The sequence below is a fragment of the Panthera tigris genome, chromosome D1 (genome assembly GCF_018350195.1).
Source record: "Panthera tigris isolate Pti1 chromosome D1, P.tigris_Pti1_mat1.1, whole genome shotgun sequence".
Lineage (NCBI taxonomy): Eukaryota > Metazoa > Chordata > Mammalia > Carnivora > Felidae > Panthera > Panthera tigris.
In genome coordinates this window covers 86202185-86221846 of record NC_056669.1, presented here as the reverse complement: position 1 = coordinate 86221846, position 19662 = coordinate 86202185, and the positions used below count along the sequence as shown (strand labels likewise).

Below are 19662 nucleotides of genomic sequence, written 5' to 3'. Positions count from 1 at the left end.
AATCTGAAACAGGCTCCAGGCTCTGAGCTATCAGTACAGAGCCCAACAAGGGGCTCGAACCCATGAACCAGGAGATCATGACCTGATACGAAGTTGGACGCTTAACCAACTGAGCCATCCAGGCGCCCCTATATAGGGTTTTGAATCCTAAGGGAGATATGAGACACAGAGATGCAGAAACAATCTAGGAATTACTTATGATAGCAAAGACAGGAAGAGTCTATAATGGTGTTAAGTGTCTGATGTCAGTTGTGTCCTGTAGTGTGACTCTTCTCAGTGTCCTAAGTAATCTGCTTCTCTGGTTTTGTCTGGGTTGTGGCTCCTGCTGTTCAGGCTTCCTTAGCTTCTGTCCCTTTTGTGAATCTCCTTCAGGCTTCTCATAGATTTTGTGAGCTGCCCAACCCCCTTGCAACAAATTCTTTTATGCTTATGTTAGCCAGAGTTGATTTCAATCCCTTTCACACAAGAATATAGATTTCCTTAATCTAACTTCCTTTTTATTTATTTATTTATTTATTTATTTATTTATTTATTTAGAGAGCAAGCAGGGAAGAGGGGCAGAGAGAGAGAGAGAGAGAGAGAGAGAGAATCCCAAACAGGCTCCCCTCTCTCTCAGCACAGAGCTTAACCAGGGTTGGATCCCACTACCCTGGGATCAGGACCTGAGCCGAAATCAAGAGTCTGATGCCCAATTGACTGAGCTACTCTGGCGCCCCCCTTAATCTTACTTCTATTGAAGATGCTGTACTTTTAAAAAAATGTTTATTTATTTATTTTGAGAAAATGGGGGAGGAGGGACAAAGAGAGAGGAGAGAGAGAATCCCAAGTAGACTCTACAATGAGGGTGGAGCCCAACTCTGGGCTTGATCTCACAACCACAACATCACCACCTGAACTGAAGTCAAGAGTCTGATGCTTAACTGACTGAGCCACCCAGGCACCCCGAAGACACCATATTTTAATCACTGAGTTGTGATTAAATCTTAATATTTAAGATTTTTAAGTTTTGAATTCAATTAAAATTTTTCTTTACCATATTAGTCAAAGCCTAGCTGTAAGATCATAAGAAGCCTGTGTGTATGGCCTTTAGGATAATGCCAAACACATATTTTCTACTGGACCTAATCAATAACATTAAAATGGAATTATAGATTGAAAATTTTTCTATTATATCAAGCAAAGAAACGCAAGATACAAAGTAGTATATATGAAATGATCTTAATTTCATAAACATATATCTGAGTAGAAAAAAAGTACTAAAGGGTAGATAATGAAAATATTGATGGGGTAACATCTGGGCAGTGGGATTATAGGTTAGACTTCTTCTTTGTCCCTTATTTTGACAATTAAAAGATTAACATGCATTCTTATCATAATTATGAAAAACTCATAATAACTCAAAATTCTTTCTTTCTTTCTTTTTTTTTTACACACGAAGGTTCTTAGTTTATTAATCCTCTCGTGAAAAATCTACACAATCACCAGATAGTCACTGCAGAATCTTTACTCCTTCTATTGTCCAATCTCCAGCTCACTTTTTGCTAGCACCAACATTGGCTCAAAATTCTCTTATGGAAATTTACAAAAATGGGAAAAGTAGTTCTTATCCTACAAACATAGAAAGAAAAGTAGTCACTCTTCAGCTTCAACAATTTATCAGCACATGGCCATATCTAGTTTCACCTGTCCTACTCCCCACTAATGCTATATTATCAACTCAGAAAGTTTTTTCTTCATTTAATTGATTATTCCTTCTCTCCCATATGTTACCTTTCCTTTTAGGAATTCTTATTTAATAACTCTTTCTTCCATGTATGTATTCTTTGTTCTCATATTTTTCTTTTCTCTTTCTTTTCTCTTTTTATTTTAGTTAAATTTCTAAGTTTTCTTCCTACTTTACTAATTCTGCTTCCAACTTTTGTTATGTACTGCTTTCAAGTGCAACTTTAAATTTCGTGAGCATGTTTTAAATCCAATATTTTCTGTTCTCAAATTGTTTCATTTTTATCAATGCTTATTTTGATCTCATAAATACAATTTATTCTTAGACCTTATTGGGAATAAGAATCAGAAAATTTTCTAAACCTTTCTCTTGTTTTTGTAGAAAGTTTATCTTAAGTTTTTTAAATGTTTATTTTTGAGAGAGAGAGAAACAGCACACGTGGGGGAGGGGCAGAGAGAGGAAGGGAGAGAGAGAGAGAGAGAGAGAGAGAGAGAGAGAGAATCCAAAGCAGGCTCCAGGCTTTGAGCTATCAGCACAGAGCCCTACACAGGGCTTGAACCCACAAACTATGAGATCATGATCTGAGCTGAAATCAAGAGTCCAGTGCTTAACTGACTGAGTCATCCAAGCACCCCTAAGTAGTAAATTTATTTTAGAGAGAACCATTTCTCTGATTATTCTAGGTCAAGGGTGGGCAAATTACAGTTCTCAGGGACTTGGTTTTGTAAATAAAATATTATTGCAATATAGCCACACCCCTTCATTTACATAGCATCTATGGCTGCATTTGCAGTATATAGGCTACAGTAGTTGCTTTCCTGCTACAGTGCAACATTGTCTTATTGTCACAGACTGTATGGCTTGGGAAACCGGAGATATTTACTATCTGGCCCTTTATAGAAAAAGATGACCCTTTTTCTAGGTGGTTTCTTCCTTTTGAATTTTAGAATGTTTTCATAGGTCCAGAGATTTTACTTTATTGCACATCAATAAGTACTGTGAACAAAGGGTTAGTACCAGAATCACATGGAGGGTCCTTTTCAAATTTTGCTGGCCTTCAGTCCCACATTAGACCTACTGAACCAGAATTCTGTGTGGTGCCACCCTTCTTTCTCACACTGCCCTGGCTCTACTCTTCATACTGTTCTGAAGATGCCCTGACCATTCTGCCTGTCTGTCCAGTTCTGTGATTTGCACCTGGGGAGAGAGGGAGGGGGGCAGACTCCTCCCTGGAAAAAGTCTATTGGAAGACTAGTTTTTCTCTATGCTTCTTCCTATTTCTCCTCTGTGTTAACACAAACCGATAAATTTTAGGCTGTTATGGCTTGACATAAATAGCTATAATCAGTAACTGAAATAAACTTGAATTTTTAACCTTCTTTAACTGGTTTTCTGTTCACAGCATAAATTATATACATATTCGGAAGCTCACACAGGGCAATGTGATTTAAACATTATTATCTTGTGTTAGATTGGTTTTCTATTTCATAACAAGGTAAGAAGACTCTCTAAAAGGAGTCTGAGACCCTGAGTAGGCCACAGAATGAACCACAGATTTGGAATTAGTATTAGCCTATTTGACTGTGGGAAGAGTATTTGAATTTTCTGGCCTTACTATCAGAATTGTAATTGAAATTGAGAATTTTCTTTCCGTCTGGACCAAGATTCTTTAATGTTGTTCTTGAGCACGGTCTTAGAGGCTATAATAGTGGTCATCTCCAGTGACTCTCCACACAGCAGCCTGTGGTGGCTCAGGGGGCTACTCACGAACAGGGGAAAAAGGCAGAAATTAACTGAAAAATAGTGCCAGGTTTTTCCCTAAGGCTGATCCAGGTCTCTCTTGCTAGGTCTTGTGAAATTGTTTCTTTTTTTTCTTAAATGTTTATTTATTTATTTTTGAGAGAGAGAGAGAGAGAACAGCAGGGGAGGGTCAGAGAGAGAGAGACAGAGAGACAGAGAGACAGAGAATAGGAAGCAGGCTCCAAGCTCCAAGCTGTCAGCACAGGGCCTGACGCTGGGCTTGAACTCACGAACTGTGAGATAATGATCTGAGCCTAAGTCAGTTGCCTAACCAACTGAGCCACCCAGGCACCCCTTGTGAAATTGTTTCTAACTGACTTAATAAGGACGTTTCAAGCCAGATTTGGCCAGAATATGAATTTGTATGTTAGATAAATTTGATCTAAAGAATCTTCTCCAGAAAATTACTTCAAGCTGGTCTTGTGTTTTATATTGTTATTTAACTTAGATCCATGTTTTAGATACAGTTTCATACATTTGCTTTGACTTACTGAACTCTATGAATAAAGGGGCCCAACAAGCATTTTAGTGTATTTTACAGCAGTATATGTTTTAAGAGCTCTTTCATCCTTTTCCTACTTGTGTGGAATTCCTATTAATGTCATAAAGTTTTACTGTGATTGAAATGAAGTAAGTCTGTGTCCTTGAAAACTTTGTAAGCAGTCTTTAGGTATATAAATGGTATTACCTATTTATGAACATCCTATAAAAGTTTAAGTAGCATTAACACGAACAGAATAAAACTGAAGAGAATGGGAGGGAAAATTGAATTATCTGGGTAACTGCCTCATTTTTTTGTTTCAAGGTTGGGACAGAGTATTAGAAGCTTGCTACTCAGGCTGGGTAATGGAAATGCCTTCTTTTGGAAAAAAGTTTCTTTAAGTTTGAGGTGGTGTAGCCAGGTTTGCAAGAATAGAACCATTTCCTGATGAAAAACGTGTTTTGTTTTGTTTTGTTTTTCCTGTTCTGTTAAGACTATTTGTTTCTGCACCTACTCCTTTATCTCACAGTTGGAGTCAGGGAAAACCAGGTAAATGTCTTATCTACATTCTACAACTAATTCTGGAGGAAGAAGAGGGTGGGCAGAGGTAAACATTCCAAAGCATTATTTAGCAAAAGTGGGGGTCTCTTTTATCTCAATGTAAATAGTTAGTGGGAAATATCGCTACTTCAGACATTAAAGGTATTCAATACAAATAGGGCTTAGGTAAACTTTTGCTTTGAAATTATGGACTAAATCTTTAACCACAGTATGAAAGAAAAAAGAGGAAAGAAGTGTGGAAGTCTCAGGGAAACCCATTCACACCATTCCTGGGAAAATATTTGGCTTATTGAAGAGACAAAATAGTTTTTGTACTTGAAGCCCTAGGCAAAAAGTAACTCCATTCTGCATCAGTTGACTATCAATGTGAACATGAAGCTAATTCAAATTCCCTGATCCTCTGTGGTGTTTTAAGCTGTTCTAGTTACGGAATTTATGACCATGAAGAGAAGAGACACCAGAAATGATATCAATTTGACAAGAATACCACATCTAGTGAATTACCCATATAATGATCACATAATGGACTTTTAGGTCATACTTGAATTAAAGAGAGTCAGTCATAACTAGAAGCTAATCTGCATATATAAAGATAAATCTATCGCATTATGTCACATGATAATATCTAGGAGAATCAATTAATGGATAGATACTATTTGAGTCATGGCAACACAGGATAGCTGCAACTTAATGGTAACATACAAAGTTCAATGTCTAGTTAAGCTAAAGGTATACTAATTCAGTTTTATTGGTTCTCTCATGAAATTGATTTGACTAAAGAATTGACTTGAAGCACCTGGGTGGCTCAGTTGGTTAAGCATGTGACTTCGGCCAAGGTCATGATCTCACTGGCCGTGAGTTTGAGCCCTGCATCAGGCTCTCTGTTGTCAGCATGAAGCCTGCTTTGGGTCCTCTGTCCCCCTCTTTCTTTCTTTTTTTTTTTTTAATTTTAATGTTTATTTATTTTTGAGACAGAGAGAGACAGAGCATGAGCAGGGGAGGGGCAGAGAGAGGGAGACACAGAATCTGAAGCAGGCTCCAGGCTCTGAGCTGTCAGCACAGAGCCCGACGCGGGGCTCGAACTCACAAACCATGAGATCATGACCTGAGCCGAAGTCGGACGCTTAACCGACTGAACCACCCAGGCACCCCATGTCCCCCTCTTTCTCTGCCCCTCCCTTGCTTGTGCTCTCTCTCTCAAAAATAAATAAATATTAAAAAATAATTGAATCAAATGAATGAAATTAATAAGTGATTATTAATATTCAATAAGAGGTTCATGTGGTTTAATGTATGTCTGTTGATGAAGACAGACTACAATCAGAAGTTGTTATGGTAAATAAGGTTTCAGAAAAAAGGGATGGTCTGAAGGTGTGATAGACAGGCATAAGAGTAGTTAGTAAATCAGTAATTATTAGAGAGTGGTTCACAAACTTCAGCATACTAATCACTAGGAATTTCTTTTTAGAACAATTTTATAAAGTAGAGTGAGTTTTTGGGGCACTGGGTGGCTCAGTTGGTTAAGCGTCTGACTCTTGGTTTTGGCTCAGGTCATGATCTCATGGTTTGTGAGTTTGAGCCCTGCATCAGGCTCTGTGCTGACAGCTCAGAGCCTGTTTGGGATTTTCTCTCCCTCCCTTTCTCTCTGCCCACCCCCCCAAATAAATAAACAGTAAAAAAAAAAAAAAGAAAAGAAAAGAAAAGAAAGTAGAATGAGTTTTTGTTAGCAGAATTCTGTATATACGTAAGCCTATTAACTACTTATTGATGCTTGTCACTTACTTTTATATTTTGGTATAAAACTCTCCTTGATCTTTTACCATTTCTTTATAGTAATGATGATATCATGTCACACTAACCAATATTATCACAGTTATACCAGTAATATAATGAGTGCTATTAATGAAGAGTGAGAGACATCAAGATGATGATAAATATTTTGAGTCATTAAACAAGATTAAATTATGGTTGATATGTTCTGATATTAAGCACATTTTACTGTGCTTGAAAACTGGTTGTACATTTATGATATTAGTGATTCTTTATAAATAGAATATTGAAATAAGCAGATATTCCATATAGCAATCATACTAGAGAAAGAGAGAATAATAAATGTTAGTAGAGTAGGCAATCATCCACAAACTATGATATTTAGGAGGCCTGCCTAATAGAAAATATCTTCCTATTGTGGTGTTACTGTGGCTCAAATGTGGTCATCAAAGATATTGGTTAACATATGATTAAAGATACTGAGTATTTGCTATGATCCAGTTCTTTTTTTTCTTTTCAGGAATACAATTTAGTGATTCATCACTTACATATAACATCCAGTGCTCATCCCAACAAGTGCCCTCCTTAATACCCATCACCCATTTACCCCATCCCCCCACCCAACACCCTGCCAGGAGCCCTCATTTCGTTCTCTGTACTCAAGAGTCTCTTTTGGTTTGTTTCCCTCTCAGTTCTTATCTTATTTTTGCTTTCCTTCCTTATGTTCATCTGTTTTGTTTCTTAAATTCCACATGTGAGTGAAGTCATATATTTGTCTTTCTATGACTTATTTCGTTTAGCATAGTATACTCTAGTTTTATCCACGTTGTTGCAAATGGCAAGATTTCATTCTTTTTGATGTTATGATCTAGTTCCTTACGGTTATTATCTCAATTGACTCTTAAAATTATCCAAAAAGGTAGGTAATGTTATTGTCTATGCTTTAAAGATGACCAAATTAAGGCCCTCTTCTCTATATTCTGGGTGATATAATCTACTCTCAAGGATTAAACACGTTCTTTATGCTGTTGATTCCCAAATTTACATCTCCAGCTAAGATCCTTATCTGAGCTTCTGACTCATATTTCTAGTTGCCCTCTTGATCTTTTGCATGGATATCTGACAAATATCTTAAACTGAATTTTTGCAAAAAACAGAATCACTGTTTTTTTGTAACAGATGCTCTTGGTTGCTTATTCAAGTCTATTTCTTCCTTCTTCCTTATTGTCAGAGTCTTGAGTTTATTGGCTCTTCTATACCACTCCTCACCATGTGGCTCAGGAGAAGATGACCCTGTCCCTAGCTCTAGGAGTAGATCTTAATTAATCAAAGCCAGTTGTGATGATCTCATTTCTCACATCAGTGACTGGTTTAAGATAGGCATGTGAGTTTGAGCGATGAGAGATGTATGCTGGCAGGATTTTTCTCCCTTCCAAGTAGTTACAAGACAATACGTCCCTTTTCTTCCTCTTTACATTGTTGTTCCTGGATATGATGCTCAGAACTGAAAGCTATCTTGCTACCAATGTGGGAATGGAGCCAACATTAGAGGAAGGCAAAACAAAGAGAACCACTGAAAAGTAGAGCAGAAGACTTAACAAACCAAATCTGGAGTCCTTCTCTTAACTTCCTATTATCTAAGATTGACCTCCTGATATCTGTTGATTAACTCAATTGGGGTAGAAGGTTTTTTTGTTTGTTTTTGTTTTTGTTTTTTGCCCAAGTTATCCTGATAACAATTTTCATCCCTAAAGTATTGACCCTCCTTTCTTCTCCGTTTTACTAAATGGCCACATGACCTACCTAGTTGCTTAAGTAGAAATTCCAGGATTCATTATTTTACTTCTCTTCATCTGCTTCATCCAAAATCCATCACTAACTACTGCAAATTGGAGGAGAGGAGTAAGAGAGAGGGAAAGAGTAGAATACTGTTACTATGACATTTCTACTCTAATTAACTGGGAAAATGGTGCTGTAACATAACTAATGGTGTATGACATAAATAAAGGATCAGGAAGAGGATGTGGTTGAGGGGACAGAGAAGGTAAATGTCATAAACTTGCTGAGTTTGTCTTGTTGCTTTTCATTAAGATTTGAATTAGAAGTTAAAAGAAAAACCTAGTATATTAGGAAAAAAGAGTAAAAGTCTTGGGAAGAATATGTTTAATGCAAATTGTCTAATATGAATAACTTTGATTTTTTTCTCTGATGTAGTATATATATAAAATAGAGTCAAATAAAATCAACAAATCATAAGCTTGCAATCAATTTCTTCCACTGTATATGTAATACATGTAATACATCTTGTAGTTGATTAATTCATCATCCTGATATTGACACCTAAAATTTAACAACTAATTGACATGTTGCATTCTTATATATATTGTCAAAGTAAAAAGCCAGGGTGAAAACCCATATATCCAGCAAATTTTAGAGAGATTTCTATCACAATTTGTAGCACTACCAACTAAGACATGAAATTCTTTGAGGTATGTGATCTTTTACTTTAAATTATAGTGTAAATCCACAATCATTTATTATATGTATATCATGGGCCAAGCCCTGTGCTGAGGTTGCAGATACAAAGATGAATAAGATACAGTCACTTCCCACAAGCATGGAAACAAATAACTATAATGAAATGTGATAAGTACTGTAGCTGTAACAAGTTATAAGCACTTGTTTTCATTCTAGCATTTACTACCATAGGCTGTGGAAACCTGTTCATCTTCTCTGTGCATATAACATTATTCTTTGATGCAGATATTATCTCCTGTTATTCTCCCAGGGAGTCATTATGCTTATTCATGACAAATTCTAAGTAGCTCCAGGCCTATTAATATAAGATATGAAAACTCTGATTATAGAGAACCTAGTTTGGGAGACATGTAAATATGTTCACTCCCTTTACTACATCAAGTAAAAATGACATACATTCACTCTCTGACAATTATGGTTAGGGTTGGATTAGAGGCCTTAATCTAAGTCAAGTGTAAAAATTATTCTATGTTATAATAAAGATTCACATTCTATTCATAAAAAAGAACAGACTTCGTAGTGAGGAAAGCTTTTACTTTGCATATATGTAAAGTTATATTGGACTGACTGAGAGCACTGGGGACTGAGAGCTACAAAGGAGACTGCAGAAGAAAGAGAAAGATCTTACTACCAGCTGAACTTGGACTTAGATGCCTGATAGCCATTCATCTACTAATTCAATCAGTCAGTAAACATTTGCTGAGTTCTTAGAAACAATAGTCATGGGGCGCCTGGGTGGCTCAGTCGGTTGAGCGGCCGACTTCGGCTCGGGTCATGATCTCCCGGTCCGTGAGTTCGAGCCCCGCGTCGGGCTCTGTGCTGACAGCTCAGAGCCTGGAGCCTGTTTCGGATTCTGTATCTCCCTCTCTCTGACCCTCCCCCGTTCATGCTCTGTCTCTCTCTGTCTCAAAAATAAATAAACGTTAAAAAAAAATTAAAAAAAAAAAAGAAACAATAGTCATGATAGCAATAGTAATGGTAATAAAAATAATGTAAAGAAATAATGACAATAATAGTCATCACACATTGAATGCTTACTACTTGCCAGGCATGGTATGATGAACTTTATGCACCTTATCTATCATCTTTACACCTTAGAGGTAGGTACTATTCTTAGCTCCATTTTACTGATGTGGATTTTGAGGCATGGGGAGATTGAATGCCTTGCCCAAGGTCATGAGTATTAAATGGCAGAGTCAGGATTTGTATCAAGCCATTTGCTCTGAACCACTATGTATGTACCATTCACTGTGGTAGCTTTTAAAAGACTGAAAAGTAAATATAACCAGAGTTCTTGTCTTCGAGGAGTTCACAGTCCGTTAAGAGAAAGAAAGTGCAAATAATTGCAGTGCAGTGTGATAAATATTACAAAAAATATATGTGGAATGCAGTGATTGTACCAAGGGGGAATGATTAATTCTGCTTAGATGGGAGTGGAGCGTTGATAAAATTTCAAAGAGCTGAGACTTAAAGAATAATGAGGTGTTTTTACGCAGGCAGAGTGATAGAAAACAGTAGGGGGAGCAACATGTGCAAACACTAAGGGAACTTCAGGTTGGGGTGAGATAGTGGGGAGGGAGAGCCAGGAGGAGAACTACAAGGATATGCCAGGCAAATGGCAGAAGTATGTGGAATTCTAAACATTTTAAATATGTTTGTTAATTTAATTTAATTTTTATTTTTAATATTTATTTTTGAAACAGAGAGAGAGAGACCACGTGTGCATGAGCGCAGGCGAGCAAAGTGGGGGACGGGAGGGATGGGGGAGGGGCAGGGAGAGAGGGGCAGAGGGGCGGGGGGGGGGGGGGGGACAGAGGATCTGAAGTAGGCTCTGCCCTGACAACAGTGTGCCCATTGTGGGGCTTGAATCCATGAACCTTGAGATCAACTGACTGAGCTGTAGATGGATGCTCAACTGACTGACCCACCCAGGGGGGTGGGTGTTTGTTAACTTTTATATAGGACATGTCTCTCTCTCTCTCTTTTTTTAAAAGCTTATTTATTTTTGAAGGGGTGAGAGAGCAGGAGCAGGGGAGAGGCAGAGAGAGAGGGAGACACAGAATCTGAAGCAGGCTCCAGTCTCAGAGCTGTTAGCACAGAGACAGATGTGGGGCTCGAACTCATGTGCCATGAGATCATGACCTGAGCCAAAGTCGGAGGCTTAACTGACTGAGCCACCCAGGTGCCCCTATGTAGGGCATGTCTCTATTAGCAACTTATTCAGAGACAAAAATCCTATTCATTAATAGAATTTGCTATAAAATGTAACAACTTTTTTAAAAACTTTAAAAATTAAAGGACTTTCCCCACCATTATTTTCCCTCTGAGGATATCACTTTTAGACCATTGTATACATGGACATTTTTAAAAAACATAATTTCCATTTTATTACACTGTATTAAAATACCTTTGAGGTATTTTTACATAGATATCTGGACCAGGTAGTTTCTATCTGGTTACTAGAAAGAAAATTCTGGTATTCAGGGAAGTAAAAACAAAGTAGGCAACATATATTATAGAATGATATCTTAAGGCTTCCGTTTTTGAGGTAAGTGAGAGAAAATCTCTACTTGGGGAATGGTGTTTAGCTTAAAATGAGTTCTCACTTGGTTTTTCTGAGTTTCATAGGCCTTCCACAAAGAATCCTGGGCTGGGGTCAGATGTGTAGAGTAAAACCTCCTTTAGGGTTTTTCCCTTTTAGTCTCTAGGCTCTTCCTTTTACCCCTTCCCCACATAATTGACTAAAACCATGAATTAGATCACTGTCACACACAGAGGGGTAGCATTTTTCTACTATGAGTCTTTAAGTAATCATATGATAACTATGCAATTAGCAAATTATGTTAATCATATGATAAATACAAATTCTATATAATAACAATGTTATGGTTACAATAAAAAAGGGATTTGTTCCCTCACAATAGTTTCCTTATTTTTTGTGTAATCTTCACAATAGTTTCTTTATTATTTTTTGTGTAATCTTCAAAATACCATTTTAGTGAACTACAATTTATTCAATCATTCTTTTATTTTGATATTTAAGTTATTTCCAATTTCATTCTATCATAGATAATGTGATAAATACCTTTGCATGGATATTTTTTCCATATGTTATTTTCTTAGTAATTTTCTCAAATTCCCAGGCGTGAGAGAGAAAATAATATTTTCATAGCTTTTCTTGTGTATTACCATGTGGCTTTCCAAAAAGATTGTATCATTTATAAAGGCACCAAAAGTATGAGTGACAAATTTAATCACATATTTCACCAGCAATCAGTATTATGAATTAGCAACAGCAAAAATTGCTAATATAATTAGAGTAAAATAGTATCTCACCACAAAGATAGTCATTTTATATGGCTTCTATTACAGTGTCTAAAAGAAAATTTCAACTATGGCTTAATGCAAATCTACATAGTTATAACTTGAAAGAATAAGGCTTTCGAATTTATCAAGTTTTGTTAAATACTTTAATAATTAAAAAATAATAATTCCATGAACTTAAATGATCAGTTACATTGTGCTAGAGTTTTCTCTGATCCCTTTCAGGTTCACAGATATATTTATAGGTTTATTCAGTGTACCCATTGCTGGATTCTGTCTTTCTCACTTGAGATTGCTCACGTTTTTGTGCATTGAAACAGCACACATATTTTTTATAGGTTGTGAAGGGTTTGAATGTATTGATATACTATGTATTTTTTAAAATATCCAATTCTTCTGAACATGGAGCCTCTTAAGAATGTCTCTCTTTCTCGACTCTTAAAAACAGAACAAACTGAGGGTTGATGGGGGGTGGGTGGGAGGGGAGGGTGGGTGATGGGTATTGAAGAGGGCATCTTTTGGGATGAGCACTGGGTGTTATATGGAAACCAATTTGACAATAAATTTCATATATTAAAAAAAAAGAATCTCTCTCTTTCTCAAAAAGTAAAAAATAAAATAAAATATCCAACTCTTTCAGAATTATTTCAAAATTTTCATTACTATTAACACTTGTGCTATAAACACCTTTGTAAAAATTGTTATTCTTCTTTCTCCTGTCTCTATTTGATTATTCATCTTGGAATGTTATCTCAAAAGTGGAATTACTGGGTCAAAAGGTATGCCTAGTATTATTATTGTTCTTGTTAACATAATGATGAAGTTATTTTTAAGTGATTAACTAAACTCTTATTTTAAAATAGGCACTTCAGTTGAAGTCAGGGTGTTTCCCATTGAAGTAGATATATCTGTAGAGGATATTTTAAATATATACACATTTTTAATTTTAGAGAGAGAGCTTGAGTAGGCTCTATGCTCAGTGTGGAGCCCAACATGGGGCTTGATCCCACAACACTGGGATCAAGAGTCAAACGCCCAGGAGCCAAAGTCAAGAGTCAGATGCCCACCAACTGAGCTATCCAGGAGCCCCTATAATGAATATTTTAGAAGAAGAGATATAACGAAAAATTCCTGAAAATTATTTTAAATCTCTCTTCTAGAAACAAGTTAAATTTTGTACTTATCAGTCATTGAAAAATTTGCATAGAATTAGAAGGGGATCAGAGGTCATTAAGTTCAACTCCTTAACCTCTCTGCACCTTATTGCCTAATGTGCAAAAAGAATAATCATATATAATATGATAATTTAATAATAGGATTGTTGTGGATACTAAAAAGAGATAATATATGTAAAACATTTAGCTCATTTTCACACATAATCAAATTATCAGTAAATATCAGTCATTGTTACAGTATAGCTGTTATACTATAATATGCATACAGTGTATCAAATGGTTATATTTATTGGTATTTATATGCCAGGAATTGTGCTAGAATTTTGTATGCAGAACTAAACAAAAGTAGTTTCTGTTTTCATGGAGCTTATGTTTTAGGATATAGACAATAAACAAATAAACTATGTTAGATGGTGATTGTGTTAGAGAAAATAAAGTAAGGTGGGGGGGGGGATCAAGTATGTTGTATGGATGTTACTTCTTTAAATAGAGTATTTGGGGAAGTTCTCCCTAATATGGTGACATATGAGCAAAGTTTGGAAGAAAGGGAGGCAGGAAAATATGTTCCAGGCAGATTTATATTTGGAAATATGGTTAACATTTTGAGGATGGGGATCATTTCTTTCAGATTTTGGTAGCGCAGCAAAAACTACGTAGGAGGGCTGAGACATTTTGCGTTCTGTACTAAGTGTGATCATCTGTTTAATTTTTTTGATCACAATATGGGTAGAGCTCTAGTTTTTCTCTTTATTTCACTTAAAAAATAATCAACATTTAATTTTTGCACGAGAACACTTTCACATGATTCAACATAAAAAAGTATAAAAAAGTATTCAGAGAGGTCTCCCTCTTTTTTCTGGCCCTATCCACACAGTTCTCATTGCTCCCAACAGGTGACACATTAGATTTTTCTTTATCTTTCCAAAGATTTTTAAAAATAAGTTTAGATAAGCTAATAAATATTTTAATTAAAGTAAACAAAGAAAAACCACAAACAATCAGAGAAACTTTCCAGGAGCTTGCTTTTTTTTTTTTTTTTTAAATCAATCACGTTTTGCCCAGGTGCAGAAGATGCCCCACCCACTCTCAGCTAGGCAGCTTGTCAAAGCCTGGAAACCGGAAACAGCCAAAGGCGGGAAAGGTGAACCGGAAGCCGGGGAATTAGAGGCGGTCAGCTGAGGTAATTCGGAGCAGTCTCCAGTTTGCAGGTGAGTTCTTTCGAAGCAGTCCTAATTTTTTCAAACAGGGCCCATTTAAGGGTTTGACCTGCATTTCTGGCTACGTGACTTACCCCTTTTTCCCTCTGGTTGCCCTGGAAGTCTCCTTACTTGCGTTGGTGGTGTCTAGAATCTTCCACCCACCCGACCGGGGAGAGGTCTTTGCCTTTGGACCTCGCAGTCTTTGTCTTGGGCTTCTTACGGCTTTTCCTGAAGCGGAATACCGGTTAGTAATGTGAGTCTTGTCTGTTAAAGAAATGCGCGGGAGCCGCCTCTACGTGCGCTTTCGGTTTTGTTTGTTTTGTTTTTAAACTTAAGGTTTGCATTATGATTGAAGGTAATGTTGGCCATTCTTGTGAAAATTTTCAAACAAATGTGGTGCGTAAATTTTGCATCATTTCGAACTGTTACCAGTGCATCTCGACTTTCTTTGGCGGATGTCACTTTGTAGAATGTTTGAAGCTTAGTGCAAAAATTCTGCGGTAGTAAGCAGTTGTGGAAGTGTGTAAATCCCCAAGGAAAATTTCTCCAGTTTTCGTTATTCCTATAGTAATGTTATTCTTAACGAGGTGCCTTGCACAATCAAACAAATGGAATTTCCCTGGGAATAAAATGTCCTGCCAATCCCCATATGGGAAAGTATAGATTTACATTATTTATGTTACTGTTTTATCTTCCACTTACCTTTGCTTTTGGAAATAATCAGTGGCTACTCTCAAGGCATTTGTGGGAACCTTTATTATCAGTACACTCATTTAGAGCGAAGATGTGAAGGTTCCATTAAGAATCTTCCACTTAGACTGTGAGATCCTTTTACTTTTGGTTATTTGCTATTTTGCCTTAGTTGTGAATACCTATGGCTGTCTTTGTTGTGTACCTTGAAGGAAAAACTCTTCTGAAGTTTTCCAGCCTGAAAATCAGCAAACATCATGTGGGTGGAATTTATTCTACAGTCCTTAACAAGTTTCTTCTCAAGCCATTTTTTTTTTAGCCAGTTTTTGTGTTTATAACCCTTTCTGGTTTCAGAGTTGACTTGAAGTGGTTCTTAAATTTTTAGGAATTAGATTACCCACTCGATTTATTAAGTGTGCTAATGTAACTGGAGAGAGTATTTTAATTTTTATACTGCTTCATACCATAGTATCAGGAAGGAACCTAGTATCAGTTTTTATATCATGGTCCCACTGGGTGGCAGCATAGCGTTTTTAGTTTCTTTGACTATGGATTTCATAATTACTGGTGTGGTCATAGTGTTTTTCTGACAGTGATAGACATCTTTCATATGCTGAAAGTTTATTACATGCCAGGCACTGGACTAGATGCCTTATGAGCATTATTTTATTTAAAACTAAAACAAACAAACAAAAAAACTCCCCACACTCTGACCTAAATATTTTCATTAGTCTCCTTGCACCATAGGAGGAAGCTGTGGGAAAGAGATTAAATAATAATCCAAATCTGATAACTACATAGCCAATAACTAGTAGAGCCAGAATTGACAAACAGGTGCTTAAGTACTACTCTTCATGTAGATCAAATTAGGGTTGTTACGTTTGACTAAAATAGTGAAGAACTTGCAATTAAGATGAGAAAACTGGATATTATGAAAGAGGTAAGAACTCAACATCAGTTTTATATGATGTGCCTCAAGACAGTTGGGGGTACATGGTTTCCAAAAAGAAGTATTTCCTAAATTGTGTTCCAAGGAATGCTAGTCCTGTGAGATGCTTCAGTAAAATGTTTAAATAAATTAAAAAGGTTTTTTTTTTTTTTTTAACGTTTATTTATTATTGAGAGACAGAGAGAGACAGAGCATGAGCATTGGAGGGGCTGAAAGAGGAGACACAGAATCTGAAGCAGGCTTCAGGCTCTGAGCTGTTAGCACAGAGCCTGATGCAAGGGCTCGAACTCACAAACCACAGAGATTTCTTAAAGGTTCTCAAAAGTCCTGCAGTAAAAGAACCTGCTTAACTCAACATTTTTGGAACTTATAACATTCTTAAACTTTCTGATTACAGCCCACATTAAGAAATACATTTTACATACAGGCCAGTATAAATGTATATAAATGTATAAATGAAATACTGAAAACAAAAGAGGCAATATTTAACCTTTAGTGTGAGCAATTTACTTTTTTTTTCTATTTTATTTTTTTGCTAGTCTATTAAAAATTTTTTTAATGTTTATTTTTGAGAGAGAGCACAAGTGGGGGTGGGGGTAAGGAGACAGAGAGAGAGGGAGACAGAATCTGAAGCAGGCTCCAGGCTCTGAGCTGTCAGCACAGAACCCAGTGTGGGGCTCAGACCCACCAACTGTAAGATCATGACCTGAGCTGAGGTCAGATGCTTAACCGACAGCCACCCAGCCACCATGTGCTCCTAGTTTATTTTTAAATGATAAATATCTTTGCTGAAGATAATATTCTATCAGTCCTGGTAATAGTTGAATGAACACATTTCTTATTGGGAAATTATCCTTTATAATCAACTCAGGCTACCAGCAAAGTAAGAACATAGGACAATTTCTTGTTAGAATTGTTAGAATTTCCCAAAATACATTCTTTGGGACACGTGTTCTCCAGAATGTTAGTTTGCATTTTGAATTATCAAAAAAAAAAAAAAGTGTTCCATAGTTAAGATAAACTTGGGAAATTGGGGTTAAACTTAAACAGGTTCTAAGTATGCTAACGGTACTGTTAATCTCTAAGATGGGAAGTTAGTATGCAGCTTTATCCAGGTTTATGTGACAGTGGAACCTATTTTTACAGATGTATTTTGTGGACCTTGTAGATCCACAATGATCATGTAGATAATTAAGGAAAACTTTTTGTTGTAATATATTTTGGGTGAGAATTGTTACTATAAATTATTCATGTAATTTTCATAACTTATTCTATTTGCCAGTATTGACGTGACAGAAGTGTGTTTAGCTTTCTTAGTTTTCTTATGACTCATGGAAACTTTCTGTTAATAATAAGAAAAGCCTTTGTGAAATTGCCTGGCACTGATTAATATAAACTAAAACTTTTATTTTCAATTTAAATTCAATGAGCAATAAATTTCCAGCCATGTTAGAATCAATCTTATTAGGATATTTTGGAATTTTACTTTTATGTTTTCGTACTTGGAAAATTTTGGAGTTTAGTAAAATTAAAGGTTTTAAGTGGTTAAGAAATATTTAAAGAATTTTCCTACATCTTATTTATAACGTGGCCAAAATTAGTATTTATGTATTTGATACAAAGATCTCTGTTGTGTTGCTTTAGATTAGTTGAATTTATAGTACTTTTAATAGTTTATTTCATGGTTGGTTTCATATAATGATCCTTATGGAGAGAATTTTCATTTCTCATTTCCTTCATATGTTACAGAGCATTCATTTTTAGAATTTAACTATTTTTAATTTTCTAAAATTTATATATGAAATCCCGAATTTTTCTTTAAACAAGGAGAAATTTGGCAAAGATTTTACTGTGAATAGAAAATGTTACTCATAATAGTGTAAAATATTTTCTTTCCAGAAACTCAAAGTGTTTTAATAATTATACGTGATTTATAGTAATTTAAGAAATTATCTATCAAGTGTTCCCAGATGCATTTCCCTCTGGAGCTTAATATACCTTCTAAAATTTCAAATACTTAATGAAAAAATACATTTATGGCAGCATTATAAATTGACATGATAAAGTGCAAATATATGTGGAACAGACAATATAAGAATGGGACAATAAATATAATAATCAGATGCTATGGGCAACAAGTACACTTCAAGAAAGGAGAAATGGTGTAAACTGGATTCATAAGAAAAGTTTCACAAAGGAGATGAAATTTGATTTGATTTTTATTTTTTATTTAGTTTAAATTATTTTATTTCATTTGTTATTAATTTTTGTTTTAGAGAGAGAGAGTGAGTGAGTGCATGTGAGCATGAGTGGGAGAGAGGGGCAGAGAGAGAGAATCTTAAGCAGGCTCCATGCTCAGCTCAGAGCCTGACCTAGGGCTCCATCCCATGATCCATCATGACTTGAGCTTAAATCAAGGGTCAACCAGCTGACCCACCCAGGCGCCCCTGGTCTGATTTTTAAATTGCATTTAAACAGAAAAGATAGAGGAAGTCATTCTCTATGAGAGAGCAGGCTGTGAAGGTATTAATTAGTTCAAGCTTCTTAACATGGTATGAAAGACCTGAGACCTGTGTGCTTCTCATTTCTTATCTTCTCCTAGCCTTACCTGTTAAACTCTAATCTTAAACCATTTTTAGTTCCTCATTTAAAATGATGTTGTGTCCATCTGTGACTTTGCTTATGTGGTTTTTTCCTCTCTAAAAACACTCTTAACCTCATTTTTTGCTTTGCTAACTTCATAACTTTTAGGATTTTTTAAACTTCAACCTAGAAGTCACCACCCCCAGGAAATCTCAGACCTTCTCAAGCCTTCCTTTGTTTTTCCCTTCCTACGTTAGAAGGTTTCTGCTACCATAGTGCTTTCTAAGGATCTTTACTATTGCACATGACTATATTATAATTATTTTCTTATATCTGTATCTCTCTGCTAGAGTTCCTTGAGGACAAGGGCTCTGTATGGTTTTGTTTTATTTTGTTTTGTTTTTAATAATTACACTTTGAATATAGAACAGGCTCAATAAATGTTTCTTGAATTAATGAATTTTTTCCCTTTGTTTACATTGATGTTTTCAGACTTCAAGATTCTCCTTAGGTTCTGGTATTTTGACATTCATTTAATAAGACCAGGTTTACACCTGATTTTATTATGTTCTGTTTCTTTCTGGAACCTCAGTAATCTTTGTATCCTGGTCCTTTCAGTTTATTCTTCACTTGCTTTCTAAGAAAGAAAGGAATGTTGTACCTCCCCTGACCAACCAAGGCTAATCATTTATCAGTATATTTACTCTCAACTCGACTCTTAAATGTCACTTCTTCAATTATCCCCTCTCTTTTCTTATTTAATTACTTGATCTTTACTGACTTCTTTCTGTAAAATGTAAAATGTTCCAATTTCTCTCCTGTCCCCTACCTTTCCTTGATTACTTTTGACCTTAAACTGTCTTGTATCT

At 35.9% G+C, this 19662-nt stretch overlaps 1 protein-coding gene across 1 annotated transcript in view; it reads left to right on the top strand.

The window, feature by feature from the left end:
* Positions 1-14518: 14518 nt before the first annotated feature.
* CCDC73 (coiled-coil domain containing 73) overlaps positions 14519-19662 on the top strand; it is a 157352-nt gene continuing 152208 nt past the window's right edge. Inside the window, exon 1 of the mRNA XM_007082027.3 lies at positions 14519-14580. The gene's annotated coding sequence lies outside the window, so the exon portion shown is untranslated. The remainder of the gene's footprint in view (positions 14581-19662) is intronic.